This window comes from Rhea pennata, chromosome 8 (genome assembly GCF_028389875.1).
Source record: "Rhea pennata isolate bPtePen1 chromosome 8, bPtePen1.pri, whole genome shotgun sequence".
NCBI lineage: Eukaryota > Metazoa > Chordata > Aves > Rheiformes > Rheidae > Rhea > Rhea pennata.
Window position 1 is genome coordinate 31,753,944 of NC_084670.1, and position 17,296 is coordinate 31,771,239.

Genomic DNA, 17,296 nt, shown 5'->3' on the forward strand with positions numbered 1-17,296 from the left:
ACTAATTTCATTTGGTCTATATATATTTAAAAAAAAAGCAATATAACTTCTAAACTGTGTGGTTTGTCACATAGACTGTAAAATTAATAAAGGAAGAGTAAAAACTGGTTTCTTTGAGCAGTATTTAAAAACAAAAATGCAAATTGGACACACTGATTTGTCTGTTAGCCCCCCATAGGAATCAAGATGAGCAGCGCAAAGCACTAATTGATTGACCAGTGTAATAGGCAATTTCAGAAAGCTGTTCTGTCTCTGCCTTGGCTTGTTCACATGCTCTGTGGATTCTTCATGGTTATGTAAATTAATGTTTCAGTTACTTTTTCTGCAGCATAGTCAATGGTAAAACAGCTGATATGTTCTAGCATTACGCGCCCAGCAGAATTTTGTATAGTAGTTCAGTAGAAATGGTGCTCCTGTACGTATTCCTATTTTTCCTCTATTTGTTGCTTTGAGGAAACTTAAAGGAAGAAGAAAATCTGTATTCCACAGTGAGTATTGCATTTGCAGGAAGCAGGCAGTTACTGAGGTTTGACAGTGTGCGTTCATAAGCTGACTTTATGTGACCGGATCGTAACATTAAAAGACCATTCTTTCATCCTCTGGCCTTCACTAGGCTGTAGCATCCTGAAGTGCAGATGTACATGTCATCACTAACTGTCAGTTCAGTCAGCTGAGTGGGGTTTTCTGCAGTTACTGTATTAGCACTAGGCAACTTAAAAATCAGTGAAATAATAGAGATATATCTAGTGAGTGACTTGATGAGTTAAGCACTTGATAAAATGGCAGGTGTAGGGAGAAAAGCTATTGGTGCATAGTATTAGGGGTGTAAATGAAAGAAGTAAATCAGTTTAATATACAGCTATTAAATGTACATATGTTTCGGTTCCACTTTTTCTTCGTATGCAGGAGAAATTGCAGGTTGGTGCATCTTGTTTTAGCAGTGTAATTTGAGCAGCTCTAGAATGTTTCAGTGCTGGTGTCTTGAAAGGTAGTGTGCCTCTGAATCTTCCTGTTTTTATTTTCTCTTGAGGGCCTTTCTTAACCATCCTTACAGCTGAAATCCCTTTTCGTAAGGTTTCCTTCCTTCACATTTAATCAAAATAGAGCATTTGCTCTGGCCTTGACAAATGCATCTTGCCCACTTGTGTCCATCTATTCCAAGTTCCTCTTTCATAAGTCAGCTTCTTGATGTCAGCTTTCCTAATCAGATGCTTCAGCTATATCAACATCTTTTTGATCTCTGCTGGTTCTGCCTTTGCATTCTCCATAAAAATCAGATGGTTATCTTGAAGCCCTTTTATCCTGTCTCCAGGTTTCATATTCTTTCTCATTTGCTAGTAAAATGTTGATTCTTAGCTTACCTCTATCAGTGATGCTGTTCTTCTTTGTGCACTGGCAAAATATTCAGACAAGTACTTTCGTGCTTCCTCCTAGACTGTTTCTACCATTTAGGGGGAAAAACTCCCCATAACTGTCTTATTTCTCCTTAAAATTCTCACGGAGCATACCAACACAAGTGGCACAAATTGAGCTGATAGAGCAGCCCGTTGAAATTCTCCTTTCTCTTATATTCCCCTGTCTTTCTCTCTGCTGTCCTCTGGCTCTGGTACTCAAACTAGAAGCTCTTTGGAGTGGAGTTGGTTTCTGTTTGTACAGTGCTAAGTGTGATGGCAGCTTGGTTTTTGGCTGGGGCTGCTCAGCACGTCTGCAGTGCGAATAGTGACTGTCCCATACTTGCAGCTTTGGATCCTCCTTGGCAGGGAACATCCATTTTCCCCTCTGTGCTGAGTTCCTCTGCAGCTTCCTGCCCTTCCTCAGCAACAGAAATAGCAAATGAAATGCCTGTCTTGAATATTGCCCTCTAAAAAGGACTTGACATGGATTGAATTGGAATTTATTCTGTCTGTGGATTTCTTAGTTAAACCCCCTGTGCTTCAGGATACCTGTTGAAAAATTAGAGTAGTGATAGTAGAAAGAGGTGCAATGAAGCTTTGATTTAGATGCAGCCGTGGTCAAAAGTGCTATTAGTGCAACTCCACATAGAGCTCTTTTTTCTTTAGTATCAGCTACTGGCTTGGCTTCAAATAAATGCCATGGAAAACTGTGCTTTAGTTGCCACTATAGAAACAAATCTCAGGATTATCGTCTAATATGGATGAAATATATATTTCTTTTCTGGCTTCTCACTCTGAAGGCTTTTTAGATGACCAGAAGATCATTTTGGTAGCTGAAAACAGAACAAATGAGCAATAAATGGGAAATAGAGCTTATACAAAAGAGAAATGGATATTTGGTTTAGAAAATAATTCTCTTAAAATAATTCTCTTAATCAGACAGGTGCTTCAGGTGACAAGGGAGCTAGAGCGTCTGACTAAAATCTGATAAAAATCTGTGGCAATGGAGAGAGCGTATAAAGAAGGAAAGATTACTTTTGTCTGTGACTTTTAATAAAATATTCTATTTGCATGCTTACTGGGTTGAAACATCATGCAGTATAAACTGTAATCACTGCCGAATACAGAATCAAGTAATTGGGTTTTTTTTTTTTTTTTTTTTAAGAGGTAGTGTTTTATCCTGAAATTAGCAGTATAAATCATGGCTGAAGTTGTTATTGTTCTGCCTCAGCAACACCACGATGCCCTCAACCCATATATTTTTCCAGTAGCACTGTTTCCCCACATAAAATAGGAAAGTGGCTGAAAATGCATGCACTCTGCAAACACGTTGTTGAGCTCATGCAGTCACAGTGAGATCAGCCTGTCTGCTAACTTTAGTGAGCTAAGCATAGCTATTGATAGTAGGCAATGCTTTATTCCCTGCATGCTGTAATCCTGTCAGCAGCTACTGTTTCCCATATATTATGGAGAGATTAGGTCACCAAGACTCAAGATTCCTGAGTTCTTGCATCGTCTTCTTGCATGCTATTTTTTTTCTTTTCTGTAGGACCCACAAATCTTGCAGGTTGGATCTGTGGGTATTTGAAGAGGGGGAGGTGTCATAAGTGGAGGCAAAGGCTGTACCTGCTCTCCAAGAATTTTACAAGTTAGCAGAAGCAGCAGATACGTAGATGGAGGGATACAACAGAATGGCTTGAACATGATCAGAACTTAACAGTTTGCTGGGTTGCTGCTAACCTTGATCGAGTCTCTGGACTGATCGACTGTATTGTCCCACGCTGCCCAGAGCCCGTGACAAAGTGACCAGGAGAGGGAAAACATGGGGCAGCGCTGACTTAGGTTGGTTTTGATGCTTACATGAAATCACTGCCTCAGGGTTTGATACTATCCGCACTGAGGTACCATATTTCTTCCTAAGCATTCCCAATTGTGCTTTTCCAGTTCCTTCTTTATCCTGGCAATTTTATTGCTAAAAATGAATCACGTTTAGTGTAGGAAGTTTGGTTTCGCCTCTGAGCGGAGTTGGTGGGGGGGGGAGGAATTGGTGCAAGTTCTTCTCCTCATCTTTCCCCCCCCCCCCACACACACACACACCCTCAATCAGCTGATAATGGAGCATCAGCCCTAGAGACAAACTGGCCCTCAGCAGCCTGAATAAATTATCAGCATCAGCTAACAGGGAACCAAATCCTCACTGAACAAGTTTGCTGAGGTTTCTCACATTTCTCCTGTCCAACTGTAGTTTCTTGCCCCTTCTGTCTTTCCGTGTTCCTTTCCCCTCTTGTACAGTGATGCTGAGCAAGAACACTTCCCAAGGAAGCCTTTTTTCTTCAGACTGTTTTGCCCTTCTCCACCAGGTTTTGCATGTTATGTAAAATTCTTCCTTTGCGGAGAAGCTCAGTGAGGCTGCCCTTCTGCATGTGCTTTGATCCCAGTGCACACTCACCTTCCCAAATGTGTTAGGGCCTTCCAGATGCAAGAAGCTTGTGTTCAACTGTTGTAGTCTTTCTCTTGTGCTGTACAGCAAAAAGATGCAAAAGGATGAGCTCCCTGTATTTTACGTCTTTAGTGCTTTTAGCCAAAATCTCCAGAAGCACTCTCCTCCATAGATAATCTAAGTGCAGAGTAGCTAGAGGGATGCTACAGGGTTTGAATAGCTTCTTAGAGCAAGAGTATTCCAGCATCTTCAGCGTTACAGAACAGCATCATACCGAGGCTTTAAATGCTGCAGCCTTTCATTCATTGCTGAAAAGCTGCAAAACTAATGACACTGATTCACAGCATATGCCATGTGAAAGGGCTCCTGTCGCTGTGCGAGTAGCTTTGTTTTAATTTGCAGTGGGTTCCCCACCCCCTTAAGATCTTTGCCCTGCCCTAATGCACTTAAAGTTCAAGGTCACGTATGGCTTCTTTCAGCATCATTCAGGTTTACTAATGTACCAGCTGTCTGGCAGAACCACTTTGGAGACCATTGTTATCCAGTGGAATATAGATTTTACTGCAGTATCTGGGGCAGTGATTTCTTTTTTCCAAACACCTCTTTGTGCAGCCGGCCTTTCATGCTGCTTCACATCTTGATGATTTGCCTGCCTTGTCATTCAGCTCTGAAACACAAGAGTGATGTGATATTAATGACCAAGAAGGCAGTGTGCCTTTTTTTGGAAGAGAATTAATGTTTCTCAGCTAAAAGCAAGGTCTTACCTTAATAGAGTCTCATGGGTAAGTACTCTGCTCTATTGAAAACCTGCAAGGATTTAGAAAGAATCTATTTGTGCAAATGTCTGACACGTTTAGGGTGGAGTTAGGCAGCTTTTCTGGGCTTAAGCTGCAAAATTAATATGAATTTAAAATGCAGTATTCAAAGGCAGAGACAAAGATTATGCATTTCTCTGAAGCATGTGGAAAAAATTCAAGCAATGCTTGAAATTCAGCCTTTATGAAGTTGATGTGGCATGCAGCAATCCAAGACTTCCTTGTTACTGTATGCTGAACTTGATTTGAAGGATGTCTTGTCTCTTTGTGGGTCTTCAATAATTTTCGTCTAGTCTGTGGTCTTGAACTATGGGACAAGTTCTGTATTTTGGAAGTGGACATTTGTCATCTCATAAATTACTTATCTGCAATGACTTCTGAAATGAGTTTGTTTCAGTTGTTCTAACCTTTGAAAGCATCCACAACACTTCAGTGCATTGATGGTCATTTGAAGGAATCTGTACTTTTGGCTAGTGTGGGGGTGATCATATTTCTGTACTGACAGGACTTATTTTGGGATAAACACTAGGCTCAGAGTGGGATTGTTTAGAGTACTATTTTGAAAGTTTGTGTGTTAAAAATTATTTCCCTGCATAGATGTTGGAATATAATTAAAAGTGAAATTTCAAACTGTACCTTCTGCTATCCTAATGCGTGTCTGAAAATCTTTCTGGCGCTGATGATTTCAGAGCTGGTTGGTAGATTATATTCCATTTCTACTCAGGACTGACAGGCAGAACTGCTGCAGCTATGCTGTATTAATCTGACTTACTTATATTTGCACATCCAAGAGACCACCAGATTAGCCAGGTGCTCTATGATGCCTTCCTACAGTGTAGGAAGGTAATGCTGTAGCTGCTTTCTAGGAAATCATGAAGGAAACGAGTCCTGCCAGAGGCACTCAGGAGGTGGCGTATGTAGGAATTTCACAAGGCAAACTCCTTCCACACTCCAGATCTGACAAGAATAGTCTTAGTGTAGATAACAATCCTTTTTGTAAAGAGTAGATCAGCTCCTGAAGCACTCTTAAGAGTTTAAAGCATGACTGCTTATACAAGAGTTGTCTCTGATTTCTGTTGATTAAAGAATTTGCAATAAGCTGAGTAACAATCTTGAGACGTATCAGGAGTTTCCAAACTTTATGCCAGAGGTGGTCATGCTTTGGTAACAAGCGAAGGAATAAAGTCAATTTGAAAAGCTCTGTGATTCACTGAAGAACAGAATTAATCTGCTGTTAGCAGAAATGGGCATGCTGATTGTTTGCTTAAATATTCTTTTCCTGAACAATTTGTCTTACAACTGGTATAGAGTCGTTTAGTCAATGTTACAGCATTCAAATTAAAATTGAAATGAGCCTTGAAATTCAAGAATGGAATAGACAACTCCGTGATTAGTCTTTTCCACCAAATGCCAAATTGCTCTTGCTACTAGCTATGGCCATATTCAAAAGAATTGCTTGATGGAATGACGTCTTCTGTAATGCTTTACTGTGTCATCTACTGTTCTAAGTGCTGCATAGTTAAACCCTTCCAGCCTTTTATTTGGGTACAGCATCCACTTAGATCTTTGTAACATATACTACTTTTTCCATACCAACTGGTAAGAATTGCCACATTGCATAGCACACAATCTGCATAACCTGCAAATGCAATGTGGTCTGTTATCTAGAAGACTTTATTTCTTATTATCTGAGTATCTAAACGTTGCAGATGTTTTAAGAGGAGAATTTCCAAATACTTGAGCCAGGTTGAGAACAATTCCTCTTAAGAGGCACTGCTAGCCATTTGAATCTACAGTCTTGCTTCTTGACATTTTCTTGAGATATGTGTCTAGCAATTCTAGCCCTTTTACTTGACTTATTTTTACTGCCTAATTGGATCAAATTGCCTCTTTTCCGATTTGGATATCTGTGTATCATCATGTTTTTTTCCCATGCTTGTTTAAATGTCTGTATAATCCACCATAACTTTGACAGGCTTTTTTGTTTTTTAGTCTAAGCGTTCTTATCCGAAGCTTGAATACCAGTGATTATAATAGCATACTTAGTGTCTATTATTTTTTCAGTAACAGTAGAGTCTGCCTGGAGCGCGATTCAGAAGATGAACAAGATCATCATCTCCAGAATCTGGTAAAAGGAGGCTTATATCTCCTCAGATTAGTCAAGCAAAATGTAGTTCTTGGGCGAAATCAGGTCTGACTGACAGTTTGGCAAACTTGGGTCTTCATATTGTAATGCATATGGCAGCAGCCTGCGCTTTTCCTAGAGCCAGTTTTTGACTGTTCTGGAGCCTGTGTAGCTTCAGTGTTCTTGCCTAGACATGTGTAGTGTGTTGAGATGGTTTTTATCCTCCATGTGGTGCCAATTGCTGGAAGTGTTTTTTGTCAGCTGTGGGAGCTGAGAAGACTCTGCCTGACATGACAGTCCTGGGCAGTGCTGCTGTGCAGTCTTTCTCTTCCTTCATAGGGGAAGGTATCCTCCTCGCAAGATGTTTGACTCTGTTTTAGGATCTCTGCTGATATGACAAAAAACTCTTTAAAAAAAAAAAAAAAATTGCTTCCTAAATACACTCATAAAATCTTAGGGAGAACATTCCTTTTGGTGTCCAGCTTTCTTTGTGTCTTAAGCCCTTATTTACATGATCTGCACGTGATCTCTTTCCCTCTAGATCATTGCTCAGAAGCAGTTGACGTAGGTTTACAGTAAGGCAAATATTGGGTGAAATAGGTAGCTTATATTAGGAGAGATTTGTTCAGCAGGTGAGGTAGTATGTCTGATTTTGATAGATGTATCCAACAATCATTGTACAAATAGGACTTCTAGTGCTCATACAATAAGCTTCAAACCTTCAGAGGTATAGTCCATGGAGACAACATGGATTGAAGCACCTTTACGTAAGAACAACTGTTCTTCACATGTTCTTTTTATGTGTCAAAACTCATCTTGCGGATTGGTCTACATGCACCAGTGTACATTAGGCTCATATACATACGCATTTGAGCAGAAAAGTTGTATTAAGAGCCTAAATTTGCTCAGTGAGTACATCATCTTCAGTTTTCTTCTTCAGCCATAAAAAATGGATTCTTCCACAAGCTGTGAGTTGTTACCTATGTTACAAAACTAATGAAGACATTAGCTGTAAAGCTTCCTTATCTGTCCTGAATATCTTGGTTTTTCTAACAGTGTGATAGAAGGCAATCTTTGAATTGCAGAAATAAGGGATGGCTGTATTCTTTTTGAGAATTCTTTGTAGTTCTTAAAACCATAAAGGTCAGAGTTTCAAAAGAGTTCTGGAGAGATTTGTTTTACCTTCCTTCTTGTCTGAGCCCTTTGCTCAGCTGATTAAGATCTCTAATGTTTTATGTCTCCTCCTTCTCTGCTTAATATGAGACAAGTTATTTAGTAGACGTTTTATGGGCTGCTGTGTCAAAAGCTTTAGACAAGTCAATAAAAAATGTCCCCAGTGTGTAAAGGCCATTATCCATAACCCAGCAAATGTCATCTGTAACTTTAAGCCATAGCGAACCTGTCGAATACGAAGGTTAAAAACCCAGTTGGCAGTTCTATCAAGGCTGCTGTTCCCTTCATGTGTTCAGCAGAGGGAGATATAGATCTTTAGTGAAATGCTAGTGTTGATCTACATTAGCCAGGGGAGGGGGAAAAAGTACATTTGGTGCTGGTAGGATACTGAAATCCCTGACTGAAGCAGGATATCAGCTCCTCTGCCAAGCTCTGTCAAAATGTATCAAGTGCTAACCTGTTACCCTCTGCTGTCACACCCGTGAGCCCTTGTTGCTAAAATGCTTGCTGTACTAACTGGTGGGTTTGCCAAGGATTAAACTGAGGCTACCAGATGTGTTTCATATAACCTCAGCTATGTTTAGTTCAGAGTTCATGAAGTAAGCCTTTCTTACGTTGTTCGCTTTATCCAGTTTGCTAAACAGGCCATCACTAAGCATTTTCTTTTCTCAAAGCTCTGCTCTTTCTTCATTTAAATGACTAGCTAGACTAAATTAGTGTTGGATGTCCAAATATGATATTTGAAGACAGTTGGCCATCATCTGTATTCAGTGTAGGAAAATTAGACTGACTGAGCTGACAGAATGCAGTCATCCCTAAATACCCATTTGCCTTTCTCTGCTTTGGAAAATTCCTTTATCTCCTAAGACCACCACTGGGTCTGGGACTTCTTCACTTGTCAGATTTCTAACATTCTGACACCAGAAGAATAAATCAAATTGACCTTAGCTACTCCTGCATGGTCTTCGGAGCATGTTGTAAGGGGAGAATTTTGACATACGGAGAAGAATCTGTTGAATGCTTTTCCGCACTTAAATCCCTTATTGGGTGGCCATTAAGTGTTTGTGGCACCTACAAAGAAAGGGTATGTGGGAACTCCCTGGGAATCTAGCACAGTGGTTTTTGAGACCAATTGTCTAGACAGAACTGATAGCAAATATGAAGGACTGCATCTCAAATCGTCTTGGGCACACATACGAAATACAAAACAGGAATATTGTTCCAGTTCACTGCTGTGAACCACAGCATTGCTTCTAGAATAGAACACTAAGATTTCAATAAGGCAAAAGAAAATGGCTATTCAAAGGAAAAACTGTTACCTTGCTGCGAAGGAAAATCCAAATAAAAAGAAGAGATAAAGCAAATGCATCAATTGAGTAATTTTGTCTCAGTGGCAGAAACAAAGTACTTGTAATTTTGACAATTTCTGCTAGCACAGAAAATTGTAAATGCAAAGCCATATTCAGTAAACATTTTAATTTTGCCTGTAACAATGGCTGTACTGGAGTAGATTTTTTTTTTTTTTTTTTTTTTTTTTTTTTTTTTGAAATGCAGGTATGGGCAGAAGTAATTAAAAAAAAAAAAAGAAAAGAAACGGTTGTCTTGTCTTTGCCTGTGCGTTGATGGCATACCATAGTTCTGCAAGGGGATGGTGGGGATGAAATAGGTTTATTTCTGTTCTCCTCGTCACCTGATTTGTTGTGTTGCATGTGGAAAATTGCATGCTGCATTCTTCAGCAAAATGTTCTGTGTAGTTTAGTCTGTCAAAGGATCTTTGTATTAAATCCATTTTTAATCTCCTCCTTTCCAGCAGGCTTGTAAAGAGGGCACTGATGTCAACTCATAGTTGTCAATATTAGATAAATTCTCCTTCAGAAAATTCCTGCGTTAATTTTTGTTACAGGGCTTTGTTCTCTTGAATTTGAGTTCCCTGTGTTTACTGTTCTTAATGTGATCCTTCTCTTCTGCCATAGCATTCCTTTTCCTTGTGTAATGACAGCTATCCTATTTTCTTCTCCCTGAAATGACCTATAGTAGACCAAAGTCTGCTGATCATAGCCCATTCTAGTATTACTCTGCCAAGTGAAAGAAATCTCTCTATAGTGTTTGGCTTAAATGCCTCCTTGCCACTCTTCGAGTGCCCAAATGCCACTCTACCTTTCTGCTGCTATGGTAAAGACCTGGAGACCTTTTTGCCACATACTCTCTGTTATGCCCAGAAAAAAGACACATGGTAAGAAAACTTTCTGGCATTCCTGTAACTCCAGTTCCTTTCAAGGAACTGTCAAGTTCCTTTCTGGTTGTGTTGAGTTATTCCCAAAGCAGGAGTGTTCACGTTTCCCACAGTCTGATCCTCGAGCTTCCTTTCTGGAATTGACCCACGCATGAAAGTTGAAACTCTATTCTGCTGCTGTGGTGTAGGGGGAGCTAAACCTCCAGCCTGAATACTTTCACCCTAGTCACACGAAGATCTCAAAGCACTTTTGTGCTTGTTGTTACAGATTTGGTAAAAGTTAAGAAAAGTTCATTAGTTCTTCAGTATCCTTTCTTTTGTTAAGAAAACATCCTCATTAAAGGAGAAGTAAGGTTGCTTTGCAGTGCCTCCTGCTACTTCCATCATGTGGGAGTTGCTAGACAAAACCTTCAAGTAACTGAGAAGCAGGAACCTTGTGCAGCAAAATACAGCCTAAACATTTATGTTGTAGTGCTGAAAGTTGAGGTAACACCTTCCACCTCTTCTACTGATAACAAATCACTTATGTAAAATTTGCGTAAAAAGGTAAATCTAATCTTTTGAAATAAGAATGCTTTTCAGGGTAGCCTAGACCAAAGAATTTGTGGAAACTTCATCCTTGGAGATGCTCAAAACTTGAGCATGACCTTGAGCAAAATTACTTAACTTTGAAATTGAATTTATCTTTACATTTGGCCCTCCTTTGAGCAGGAAGCGGGACCAGATGAGTTCCAGAAGTCCCTTCGAACCTACATTATTCTGTGACTTCTAGGGCCCTTGAACAAAAATGGAAACTACTCTCTACATAGAAAAAAACCTGACATTTAATCTCTACCTCATAATTTAATTCTGAATTGTCTTTTGTTTTGAACAACCTTTTCTGAGATACCACAACTTTGTTAGGAGGCTATTTTTCCTGGTGTAGATACAGGGGAAGAATTGCTATTATGTTACTCTCTAAATGAGTGACTCGTTAGGTGGTTTCCAGGTCAAAACTAGCATCGAGGCTTTTGTAGGTCTAATTTCAAATGAAAGGATATCTAACTTAAAGTATTTAATCTTCAGAGTTTAAGTTTGAGAGCAGCTGTCTTTGCTTGTCAGGTTTTTGAGAGAGTGCTTGTTTACCTGGCCCTTTTTCAGGTTTCTGTAAAGACCGAGACATCTAATGTGCAAAGTCATCCTAAAGTACTGCAATATAGTATATTGTATTATAGCGTACTACTGTTGATTGAATTTATTTTTAAATCAGGATGGTTGTCTCTTTATCCCCTTCTGTTTTCTCTTCACTGACAGAAGAAGTTTTGAAAGAGTGAAAATTGGAATTGTACATAAACTTTTGATTCTCTTTCCATTTTTATCTAGCCAAGGGCTTCTCCAAGGATGGAGGTTTCCCTTTTATAGGAATAAATCATACTGAGTCTAGCAGGAAATAGGAGCCTCTTGATTAATCCATCTTGATGTTAAAAGTCTGTTATTCTATTGTTGGTGTATGTTCAACAAAACTATTAAGGTGGCTTATCTTTTCTGTTATGGAATACCACATCTGGAAATGATCTGTCCTCTAATCCAGACACTTGAAACAGTCTGTTCTGGACATTTGAAGATATAAGGATATGATTGTTTACTAGGAAAATAGTTAGGTATGTGAATTAGTAAGTCTAGATTCATTTCATTTTGTCAGTTCTTTGTGCTCAATATTCTTGCTTACAACATGACCATATACAGAGAAGAAAAAAGTGAAGGGAAAGTTGAACTTATGTAGATAGATGTTTAAGCATACGTAATTTTAGTTAACATCTTCAGTATTTACTGAAAACTAGGTGTTTCTTTCAGGACCTCTGAAATCTTTCCTAGATATTGACAGTAGAAGTACAATCAAGAACTACATGAAATCATCCTTTCTTAATAGAGATGCTTTGTGAGCTTTTTATTTTGTTGTTTTGGTTTCTCCAGGATAGCCTAGTGAGAGGTGAGCAGAGGTGCCTCATTTATATTAATTTTGCCATGATTCAGTTGAAAGTGTGTGTTGTTGGGCAAGTCACTTAAATACACTCCTCCACTCCTTAGTCAGACTTCCAAAAATACCTTTAACTCTCATTGTCTACAAACAGAATTTCACTGGGATAAAAACAGGCAGCCTTGATCCAAACTTGAATTTCGTATGAAGAAAGGTAAATCTCAGGGAATAATCAACCAATGACCTGAGACATTAAATGAGACAAATAGATTATCATCATCAAAGAAATATAGAGGTTATATTCTAGTCTGTTTTCCCGTTTCAGCAGAACAGTTGTAACATAAGCCATATAGGACTGCAGGTTGTAGCTAGAAGCTTAAAATTTGGAATGAAAATTACCCCTGAGTTTGGTATGGAAGATCTTGATCATTCAAAAAAACAAAAAAAAAAAAAAAGGAAAAAGAAAAGGTGCTTTGATAACTGAAGTCTCTTCATGAACCACTTAATTAACATCTATTTTTAAAGAAAGAGTAATATAGTAATTAAACAGAGTAAAATGAACTTGGTGTGCTTAAAAAATGGCATTTTGCCTTGTAGGGAGCTTTTAGCATCTCCTACTTCTTTACCGATTGGCTTCATACTCTACAACCATTTTGTGAATGTTAAGCCAAGATACCATATTCTCTGAAAAGCAGTAGTGAGCACCATTTACTCTCAAGTGTTAAGCACTTAAAAATCTGAGAACAATGTAAATTATTTTTTTGAGTGAAACAATAATCTAAATGTTGAATAGTTGACCTTTTCTTACTTTGATCATATGTAGGAATGGGAACTTCTAATCAGTTTTCTGATAATTCAGTCTCCCAGTGGAGAGCCATGGGATCTTTTTATTCAGCTTTTGGCACTTTATAGTAGCTTTATCTGTAGAATATAAAACTGTTGCAGGTAAGTTTTGTTTTGCTGTCCTTAGCTTGATGTCTCTTCTAACAAGTGGGTTTCGGTTGAAAAAAGCTTTGGGGGACCTGTGGGTTGGCTAGAGCTATAGACTGGTTAGTGTTTATGGTAAAAGTGGCTGAAGTAGGTGGCATGGAAGACGAACATAACTCAACATTGCTAGGTATCCGGAGAGCTGAATTGCTCAGCTCTTCAGTCCGTGTGCGTCACTACTCCAGATATACCAGCACTCAGTGAAACATAAAAAACCTGCTGCAATGCGATAGTCTTTTCTCACCCTTGGCTACCTAAGGACGCTTTATGGTGTTGCTGCTCCTTGATGAACTGTAGGAGCTTTGTAATAGGTGATGTGCACTTAGAGCCTTCTTGTAACGGCTGTTTTATGAATTCCAATAGCAATCTTTCTAAGCATAAGGAAAATCACTTTTGCAAAAACACCGATTTTGACTCTGTTGTTGTTGTTGTTCTAAACAACCAAAACTCCAAAAACAATTACAACTTTCTGAACTGGAACCACTTAGTAACTCTCAGTTCTCCTTTTGTGATATTTTTTTCTTAAAATTTGCTTAATCTTATGGCTGGTTCATCCTCTCCATGTGCCCCCTCCATGGCGCAGACCGAGCCCGGTTCCCGAGATTCGGAGGAGCTCCTCTCCTCGCCACGCACACTGCAGAACCGTCCTTCCCGTCCGCCCTGCTCCCGAGGGCTGGAGTCTGGCTAATTTATGAGCTGATGAGCAGTGAGAGATGCCGTTCTTTGCTGACGCCGGTTATATTTACTGAAACACTTGTGAGGTCTTTCCGAAGTTTTGTTAGACTTGTCAATGCTCCTAGTAAAAATTCTGAATTCTTGACTGGTTGTCACCCACTGGGTCAGCGGTGAAAGAGTAGTCTGCTTAGGGGAGAAGTAAGCGGTTTCTGCACATTCTGAAAAAAGCCCTATTTAATAACTCAGGCTTGTGGGCTGAGACCTTGCAGCAGTAACAGCAGAGCTGAGCTGCCCTTTTTGCCTTCTGAGATGATTTAAGGAAGGAAGGAAAAAAAAAAAAAAAAAGCAACCATAGCTATAATACGACTTGCCAGAAAATTTTGAATTTGGAAGGAGGATTCTGTCGTGCTCAGCTTCTCCTGTGACATTGAATTAGGCAAGAATTGCTTCGGAGTCTTTAGTTTGTTATGGTGTATATACACACATTCTTTCTCATTTTCTTGCATATATTTCAGTAAGCCAGAATGCAGGAGAAAAGGCAAGTAAGGCAGTGAGGTACTGGTGCGCACGGGTTAAGCATGAGGCTTTTCACAGTGGAAATGAGGTTTCCAGCTTGAAATCTTTCTGAACGAGTGTGTGTGTGTGTGTTCTGGTCAGGAATGGAAAATAGAGAGCTGCAAAATTCTGCTGAGTCCTTTAGATAATCGTGGTGCTCCTGTTGGAGGAGCAAAAGAAGCAGCAAATAAGCCTGTGCGTTGCTGGTTGGCAGCTGGGAGCGCTTTGTGGCCTTCCAGGAATGCTGCGGCCGGGAGCAGATCCCAGGCGGATTTAAGGGCACTTGCAGAGTTCTGAGAACTGCTTGCTTCCCCTCGACGTGTATTTCTTCTATTTTCCTTACCTTGCGTTGGCTTTTGCAATTGCTGCCTTTTCTGAGCTCCCCAGAACGCTCCACCGTCCACCTCAGACACACCGGCACGCCAGGGATGCCGCCGTTTGCGGGCAATTTTGGCTGATTAACATTCGCCATGAGAGACTTTTGCTGAAGTACCTGGGGATTGTATTTTCTTCTCATTAAGCTTCGTTTTTAAGATCTCTGCATCCTTAGCAGATGGCATTTTTATCTTGTTTCCTGAAAGTCCATATGGCCTAAAAGCAAGACTATCTCTTTAATTGTAAAACATGACCACCTGTTCTGATTTTAATGAATGTAGTAAGCATTTGTCTTGATATATCTACTTAAAAATAGCTACCTCAATTGAGAGGGGGAAAAAAACCCTCCTCAATTGGGCACCAACCCTTCAGCTGCTGAACTAATCAATTAATAATTAAGTGGCTAATTTTAGAACCCAGTGGCCTTGCCATTCCCTTGGACTTGTCCTGATCAGAGCAGGCAGTGATTGATTGCACTGCTGACGCGGAGAGGCACGTTGTGCTGGGGCCAGATGCCAGCAGCGTTTGAGCTGTTTATTGCGATGTTTAGAAGGTGAATGCAACTCTATGTCTCTTTGCTGCAAGTGGACTTGTCATTTCCCGCTATATCTCTTTCCTTTCCGTGTTACTCCAGCTGCTTATGCACTTGTCTTCCTTCAAGTCATCCGTGGGTACAACTTGCCTTGTCTCATCCTCTGAAGGATAAAATCTGAAGTGCTCAAAAGGTATCCTAATGACAGTCCAGCTGGAGAGGAGGCTGAAATTCTGAACAAAAATAGACTTAAAAGGCTTATCCACTAACTGACTCCTAATGGGAAGCTGTGCTAGAATCATTCTGCTCGTTAAAGTGACGGTTGCTGTTTAACTGTTTCGTAGGTCTCCAGGTCTGCACACCAGCCTGATCAGGAAATGCATAGTCTTTTGGCTCAAGTTTACTGAGACGTGGAGGGGAGTTGGATGCCTGAATCTTGTTAAAGGAACGCAGACACTTAATTCCAAGTTGCTTTGAAAATTAACACCTTGCTGTACAAGTCTATCACAATGTCATTTTATTCCAAAGGCAATTAAAATGTCCAAAGCTTAGGAATATTCTGCGATTTTGATGGAGCGTGTTGGCTGTTCTGAGGGTGAAGGCTTCTGAAGTAGGGGCATTGGCAAGAGTGCTGCGAGTACAGCGCTTCCCAGTGCATCAGTACTAGCTATAAAGGGCACCACAACTGCTGAGTTTTGGAACGATGGTGTAATTTGACAGGTCACTGCCTGATTAAATCCCAGCATAAATGGGAGAGAAAACATGAGGTGTGGCTGCTTTGGGTATCTGTTCGGACCCATCGAGAAGGGCATGGTTTGAAAATGAAGGCACTGGAAACCTCTCATCTGAAACATCTTTGATGTGTAGAGAGTGAGATGCTGGAAAAAAACCTGAAGGGAAGATGACTTGCCTGCTCATCCCTCTTTATTGAAGATGCTTCTGACAAAGCCACCTGTCCTGCCGTGACCACCAATTTGCCTGTTAATACAGGTGAAAAACTACCTTTGCTTGCCCCAAATCAGTGTTTATAGCTGTAGCCTGATTGATGTAAATCCAGTTATCTCTCAAACCACGTGAGGTTTTGAGACAGCTGGGTGTTGTTTGTAAGGCTCAGAACAGCACTTTGAAATTCTGATCAAATATAAAAATAGCTGCAGCTTTTGGCATTGGAATTCATTTATAAGTAACCTTTAACTTCCATTGGTGCTTTGTTGTTTCAGTAGGAGGATGGTCTGAACAGTTTTCAGCTGATCTGTGGTATTGCAAGTGGCTTGGTGCAAAGGAGGTTCCCTCTTTGGTTGCAAGGCATTCATATGGCTTTCCTCTCCCTCCGCTTCCAGGATAGCGGTGACTAGTTAAATGGAGCTCAACATTAAAGATGGAAAGTCAGGAAGGAAAGAGCTTATTAACCTTGCTGAGCTGAAAAAGAGTGCTGGGGTGTTTGGAGCTTAGATCTCTTGCAGGGTTTTCTTTTTTTTTTCTTTCCCATTCCTGGGAATTGACATTTAGTTGTGCAGAAAATAAACTGTATCACTCGTTCTGTTGCAGTTCCTTTTATGTGGTTGTGGCAATGCAACACATCTGTGAATTAATTCTTAAGAAGAACTGGAGTTTAGTCTCTGTTTTCTCATTAGCAGGAATGCTAATTCTCTCTTGATTTGTAATGAAATCAAAGGACGAAAGAGAAGGAAAGCAGAAATACAGAGGCTACGCATTTAGGACACGTACAAAAAATTTAGTCCATATTTTTCATGATCCAAATTAAGTAGCAGACAGACTGAGTCTTTAGCTTAGACTTCTTCAGTTTTCCAGAAGGGAACAGATTGAGGAGGGGAAAGGGGCACAGAATTAGAAACGGGCAATTCGAATGGCCGGGCACAGAGCCAGGAAAGAAAAGACAGGAGTGACGGGAGTCCCGTTAGCTGCTGTCTTGCATGTGTGAGGGATGGACTAAATGGGGCTTGGACAAGGGTGTGTGCAAGCACACATACACGTGTGCACCTTCCCCTTTCCTCCCCCCCAACTCTTTGAAAGG

General features: G+C 40.1%; 1 protein-coding gene across 1 annotated transcript in view; it reads left to right on the top strand.

Annotated features, from left to right (window-relative positions):
- Positions 1–17,296, top strand: part of COP1 (COP1 E3 ubiquitin ligase) — a 133,273-nt gene that overhangs the window by 77,261 nt on the left and 38,716 nt on the right. The gene's annotated exons all lie outside the window — the stretch shown is intronic.